The 7,346-nt window shown below is 41.9% G+C and overlaps 1 non-coding gene across 1 annotated transcript; it reads right to left on the bottom strand.

Moving 5' to 3' along the window:
• Positions 1 to 264: 264 nt before the first annotated feature.
• LOC148553196 (small nucleolar RNA R71) lies at positions 265 to 372 on the bottom strand. The gene has a single exon (XR_015892578.1). It is a non-coding gene; the product is annotated as a small nucleolar RNA R71 (small nucleolar RNA).
• Positions 373 to 7,346: the final 6,974 nt, after the last annotated feature.

Here is a 7,346-nt window from a genome sequence, read left to right as displayed (position 1 = left end):
GTTTTTCTGATGCAGCAAAACTGCAAGTTTCATGGACTTCCATCTGAAGATCCCTTTCAGTTCTTAACTGAATTCTTGCAGATCTGTGATACTGTTAAGACTAATAGAGTAGATCCTGAAGTCTACAGGCTCATGCTTTTCCCTTTTGCTGTAAGAGACAGAGCGAGAGTGTGGTTGGACTCTCAACCCAAAAATAGCCTGAATTCTTGGGATAAGCTGGTCACAGGTTTCTTAGCCAAGTTCTTTCCTCCTCAAAAGCTGAGCAAGCTTAGAGTTGATGTTCAAACCTTCAGACAGAAAGAAGGTGAATCCCTCTATGAAGCTTGGGAGAGATACAAAGAACTGACCAAAAAGTGTCCTTCTGACATGCTTTCAGAATGGACCATCCTGGATATATTCTATGATGGTCTTTCTGAATTAGCTAAAATGTCATTGGATACTTCTGCAGGTGGATCCATTCACCTAAAGAAAATGCCTGCAGAAGCTCAAGAACTCATTGAGATGGTTGCTAATAACCAGTTCATGTACACTTCTGAGAGGAATCCTGTGAGTAATGGGACGCCTCAGAAGAAGGGAGTTCTTGAAATTGATACTCTGAATGCCATATTGGCTCAGAACAAAATATTAACTCAGCAAGTCAATATAATTTCTCAGAGTCTGAATGGAATGCAAGCTGCATACAACAGTACTCAAGAGGTGCCTTCTGAAGAAGAGGCCTATGATCTTGAGAACCCTGCAATAGCAGAGGTAAATTACTTAGGTGAACCTTATGGAAACACCTATAACTCATCATGGAGAAATCATCCAAATTTCTCATGGAAGGATCAACAAAAGCCTCAACAAGGCTTTAATAATGGTGGAAGAAATAGGTTTAGTAATAGCAAGCCTTTTCCATCATCCACTCAGCAACAGACAGAGAACTCTGAACAAAATACCTCTAATTTAGCAAACTTAGTCTCTGATCTATCTAAGGCCACTGTGAGTTTCATGAATGAAACAAGATCGTCCATTAGAAATTTGGAAGCACAAGTGGGCCAGCTGAGTAAAAGAGTCACTGAAATCCCTCCTAGTACTCTCCCAAGCAATACAAAAGAAAATCCAAAAGAAGAGTGCAAGACCATTGATATAACCATCATGGCCGAATCCAAAGAGGAAGGGGAGGACGTGAATCCCAGTGAGGAAGACCTCCTGGGACGTCCAGTGATCAATAAGGAGTTTCCCTCTGAGGAACCAAAGGAATCTGAGGCTCATCTAGAAACCATAGAGATTCCATTAAACTTCCTTATGCCATTCATGAGCTCTGATGAGTATTCCTCTTCTGAAGAGAATGAGGATGTTACTGAGGAGCAAGTTACCAAGTACCCTGGTGCAATCATGAAGCTGAATGCCAAATTATTTGGTATTGAGACTTGGAAAGATGAACCTCCCTTGTTCACCAATGAACTAAGTGATCTGGATCAACTGACATTGCCTCAGAAGAAACAGGATCCTGGAAAGTTCCTAATACCTTGTACCATAGGCACCATGATCTTTGAAAAGGCTCTGTGTGACCTTGGTTCAGGGATAAACCTCATGCCCCTCTCTGTAATAGAGAAACTGGGAATCTTTGGGGTGCAAGCTGCTAAAATCTCATTAGAGATGGCAGACAATTCAAGAAAACAGGCTTATGGACAAGTAGAGGACGTATTAGTAAAGGTTGAAGGCCTTTACATCCCTGCTGATTTCATAGTCCTAGATACTGGGAAGGATGAGGATGAATTCATCATCCTTGGAAGACCCTTCCTAGCCACAGCAAGAGCTGTGATTGATGTTGATAGAGGTGAACTAGTCCTTCAATTGAATGAGGACTCTCTTGTCTTTAAAACTCGAGGTCATCCTTCTGTAAACATGGAGAGGAAGCATAAAAAGCTTCTCTCAAAACAGAGTCAACCAGAGCCCCCACAGTCAAACTCTAAGTTTGGTGTTGGGAGGCCACAACCAAACTCTAAGTTTGGTGTTGAACTCCCATATCCAAACTCTAAGTTTGGTGTTGGGAAGTCTCAACAATGCTCTGAACATCTGTGAGGCTCCATGAGAGCCCACTGTCAAGCTATTGACATTAAAGAAGTGCTTGTTGGGAGGCAACCCAATTTTTATTTATCTAATTTTATTGTTCTTTCATGTTTTATTAGGTTCATGATCATGTGGAGTCACAAAATAAATATAAAAATTGAAAACGGAATCAAAAACAGCAGAAGAAAAATCACACCCTGGAGGAGGATCTCACTGGCGTTTAAACGCCAGTAAGAAGTATCTGGCTGGCGTTCAATGCCAGAACAGAGCATGGTTCTGGCGCTGAACGCCCAAAATGGGCAGCATCTGGGCGTTTGAACGCCAGAATTGCACCCTGGAAAAGAGCTGGCGCTGAACGCCCAGAACAAGCATGGTTCTGGCGTTCAACGCCAGAAATGGGCAACAAATGGGCGTTCAACGCCCAAAACAAGCACCAATCTGGCACTGAACGCCCAGAGTTGTGTGCAAGGGCATTTTGCATGCCCAATTTGGTGCAAGGTTGTAAATCCTTGAACACCTCAGGATCTGTGGACCCCACAGGATCACCTCAGGATCTGTGGACCCCACAGGATCCCCACCTACCTCCACTCACTTCTTCTCACCCCTCTTTCACACAATCCCATAAACACTCTTCCCCAAAACTCTTCACCAATCACCTCAATCTCTCTTCCCTATCACCACTTCACCACTCACATCCATCCACTCTTCCCCATAAACCTACCTCATAAACTCCACCTACCTTCAAAATTCAAAATCAATTTCCCACCCAAAACCCACCCTTATGGCCGAACCTTACCCCCCTCTCCCTTCCCTATATATAACCCTCCATTCTTCCTCATTTTCACACAACACAACCCTCTCTTCTCTTCTTGGCCGAATACACCCCTTCCCCCTCTCCTCCATATTTTCTTCTTCTTCTTCATCTATTCTTTCTTCTCTTGCTCGAGGGCGAGCAATATTCTAAGTTTGGTGTGGTAAAAGCATAAGCTTTTTGTTTTTCTATTACCATTGATGGCACCCAAGACCGGAGAATCCTCTAAAAAAGGGAAAGGGAAGACAAAAGCTTCCACCTCCGAGTCATGGGAGATGGAAAGATTCATCTCCAAAGCTCATCAAGACCACTTCTATGATGTTGTGGCCAAGAAGAAGGTGATACCCGAGGTCCCTTTCAAGCTCAAGAAGAATGAGTATCCGGAGATCCGACATGAAATCCAAAGAAGAGGTTGGGAAGTTCTAACAAACCCCATCCAACAAGTCGGCATCCTAATGGTTCAAGAGTTCTATGCCAATGCATGGATCACTAGGAACCATGATCAAAGTAAGAACCCAAACCCAAAGAATTATATTACAATGGTTCGGGGGAAATACTTAGACTTTAGTCCGGAGAATGTGAGATTGGCGTTTAACTTGCCTATGATGCAAGGAGATGCACGCCCCTACACTAGAAGGGTCAACTTTAATCAAAGGTTGGACCAAGTCCTCATGGACATATGTGTGGAAGGAGCTCAATGGAAGATTGACTCCAAAGGCAAGCCGGTTCAATTAAGAAGACTGGACCTCAAGCTGTAGCTAGAGGATGGTTGGAATTCATCCAACGCTCCATCATCCCCACTAGCAACCGATCTGAAGTTACTGTGGATCGGGCCATCATGATTCATAGCATCATGATTGGAGAGGAAGTAGAAGTTCATGAAGTCATCTCCCTTGAATTCTACAAAATAGCCGAAAAACCCTCTCCTGGGGCAAGGCTAGCTTTCCCTCATCTTATTTGCCATCTATGTTACTCAGCTGGAGCTTTCATAGAAGGAGACATTCCCATTGAGGAAGAGAAGCCCATCACTAAGAAAAGGATGGAGCAAGCAAGAGAGCCCATTCATGGATCTCAAGAGACACATGAAGCTCATCACCATGAGATCCCGGAGATGCCTCAAATGCATTTTCCTCCACAAAACTATTGGGAGCAAATCAACACCTCCCTAGGAGAATTAAGTTCCAACATGGGACAATTAAGGGTGGAATATCAAGAGCACTCCATCATCCTTCATGAAATAAGAGAAGATCAAAAAGCAATGAGGGAGGAGCAACAAAGACAAGGAAGAGACATAGAAGAGCTCAAGGACATCATTGGTTCCTCAAGAAGGAAACGCCACCATCACTAAGGTGGACTCATTCCTTGTTCTTATATTCTTTGTCTTTCGTTTTCTATGTTAAGTGCTTATCTAAGTTTGTGTCTTATTACATGATCATTAGTAATTAGTAACTATGTCTTAAAGTTATGAATGTCCTATGAATCCATCACCTCTCTTAAATGAAAAAATGTTTTAATTCAAAACAACAAGAAGTACATGAGTTTCGGATTTATCCTTGAACTTAGTTTAATTATATTGATGTGGTGACAATACTTTTTGTTTTCTGAATGAATGCTTGAACAGTGCATATGTCTTTTGAAGTTGTTGTTTAAGAATATTAAATATGTTGGCTCTTGAAAGAATGATGACAAGGAGACATGTTATTTGATAATCTGAAAAATCATAAAAATGATTCTTGGAGCAAGAAAAAGCAGCAAAGAACAAAGCTTGCAGAAAAAAAAAGGGGCGAAAAAAATAGAAAAAAAAAGAGAGAGAAAAAGCAAGCAGAAAAAGCCAAAAGCTCTTAAAACCAAGAGGCAAGAGCAAAAAGCCAATAACCCTTAAAACCAAAAGGCAAGGGTAAATAAAAAGGATCCCAAGGCTTTGAGCATCAGTGGATAGGAGGGCCTAAAGGAATAAAATCCTGGCCTAAGCGGCTAAACCAAGCTGTCCCTAACCATGTGCTTGTAGCGTGAAGGTGTCAAGTGAAAACTTGAGACTGAGCGGTTAAAGTCAAGGTCCAAAGCAAAAAAAGAGTGTGCTTAAGAACCCTGGACACCTCTAATTGGGGATTTTAGCAAAGCTGAGTCAAAATCTGAAAAGGTTCACCCAATTATGTGTCTGTGGCATTTATGTATCCAGTGGTAATACTGGAAAACAAAGTGCTTAGGGCCACGGCCAAGACTCATAAAGTAGCTGTGTTCAAGAATCATCATACTGAACTAGGAGAATCAATAACACTATCTGAACTCTGAGTTCCTATAGATGCCAATCATTCTGAACCTCAATGGATAAAGTGAGATGCCAAAACTATTCAAGAGGCAAAAAGCTACAAGTCCCGCTCATCTGATTGGAGCTATGTTTCATTGATAGTTTGGAATTTATAGTATATTCTCTTCTTTTTATCCTATTTGATTTTCAGTTGCTTGGGGACAAGCAACAATTTAAGTTTGGTGTTGTGATGAGCGGATAATTTATACGCTTTTTGGCATTGTTTTTAGTATATTTTTAGTAGAATCTAGTTACTTTTAGGGATGTTTTCATTAGTTTTTATGTTAAATTCACATTTCTGGACTTTACTATGAGTTTGTGTGTTTTTCTGTGATTTCAGGTATTTTCTGGCTGAAATTGAGGGACTTGAGCAAAAATCAGATTCAGAGGTTGAAGAAGGATTGCTGATGCTGTTGGATTCTGACCTCCCTGCGCTCAAAGTGGATTTTCTGGAGCTACAGAACTCAAAATGGCGTGCTTCCAATTGCGTTAGAAAGTAGACATCCAGGGCTTTCCAGCAATATATAATAGTCCATACTTTGGCCGAGTTTAGATGACGTAAAAGGGCGTTGAACGCCAGTTCTATGCTGCTCTCTGGAGTTAAACGCCAGAAACACGTCACAAGCCAGAGTTGAACGCCAGAAATACGTTACAAACTGGCGTTCAACTCCAAGATTGATCTCTACACGTGTAACATTCAAGCTCAGCCCAAGCACACACCAAGTGGGCCCCGGAAGTGGATTTATGCATCAATTACTTACTTCTGTAAACCCTAGTAACTAGTTTAGTATAAATAGGACTTTTTACTATTGTATTAGACATCTGATGATCATATTTTGATCTATAGACCTCCATGGGAGGCTAGCCACTCGGCCATGCTTACCCTGTATTCACTTATGTATTTTTCAACGGTAGAGTTTATGCACTCCATAGATTAAGGTGTGGAGCTCTGCTGTTCCTCATGAATTAATGCAAAGTACTACTGTTTTTCTATTCAATTCAACTTATTCTGCTTCTAAGATATTCATTCACACTTCAACCTGAATGTGATGAACGTGACAATCATCATCATTCCCCCACGAACGCGTGCCTGACAACCACTTCCGTTCCACCTTAGATTGAATGAGTATCTCTTGGATCTCTTAATCAGAATCTTCGTGGTATAAGCTAGATTGATGGCGGCATTCATGAGAGTCCGGAAAGTCTAAACCTTGTCTGTGGTATTCCGAGTAGGACTCTGGGATTGAATGACTGTGACGAACTTCAAACTCGCGAGTGCTGGGCGTAGTGACAGACGCAAAAGGAGGGTGAATCCTATTCCAGTATGATCGAGAACCTCAGATGATTAGCCGTGCTGTGACAGAGCATTTGGACCATTTTCACAAGAGGATGGGATGCAGCCATTGACAAGGGTGATGCCTCCAGACGATTAGCCATGCAGTGACAGCGCATCGGACCATTTTCCAGAGAGGATAAAAAGTAGCCATTGACAACGGTGATGTCCATACATAAAGCCAGCCATGGAAAGGAGTAAGACTGATTGGATGAAGACAGCAGGAAAGCAGAGGTTCAGAGGAACGAAAGCATCTCTATACACTTATCTGAAATTCTCACCAATGATATACATAAGTGTTTCTATCCTTATTTTCTATCTATTTATTATTTATGTTCGAAAACTCCATAACTATTTTATATCCTCCTGACTGAGATTTATAAGGTGACCATAGCTTGCTTCATACCAACAATCTCCGTGGGATCGACCCTTACTCACGTAAGGTTTATTACTTGGACGACCCAGTGCACTTGCTGGTTAGTTGTATCGAAGTTGTGAATGAAAAACAATTTATTAAGACGTGCGTACAAAGTTTTTGGCGCCGTTACCATGAGATCACAATTTCGTGCACCAAGGACACCTAAATGCGAGCCGTAATGGCCTCATCTTCGGCAGGATCCTCCAGTTTTTTTCCGGTTTTTTTTACGTCGTGCAGACCCTCATTCTTTAAATGACGCAATCCTAAGGAGGACACCTAAAGGCGAGTCGTAATGGCCTCATCTTCGGCAGGCTCCTTCGGTTTTTATTTTTTTTTTAACGCCGTGCTGACTCTCTTCTTTAAATGACGCTATCCCGAGGAGAACAGCTAAAGGCGAGCCGTAATGGCCTCATCTTCGGCAGGC

Source organism: Arachis ipaensis, chromosome B7, assembly GCF_059453495.1.
Source record: "Arachis ipaensis isolate K30076 ecotype BB chromosome B7, ASM5945349v1, whole genome shotgun sequence".
In the NCBI taxonomy this organism is placed as follows: Eukaryota; Viridiplantae; Streptophyta; class Magnoliopsida; order Fabales; family Fabaceae; genus Arachis; species Arachis ipaensis.
The sequence above is the reverse complement of the archived record's forward strand: the minus strand, read 5'-3'. Positions and strand labels throughout refer to the sequence as shown.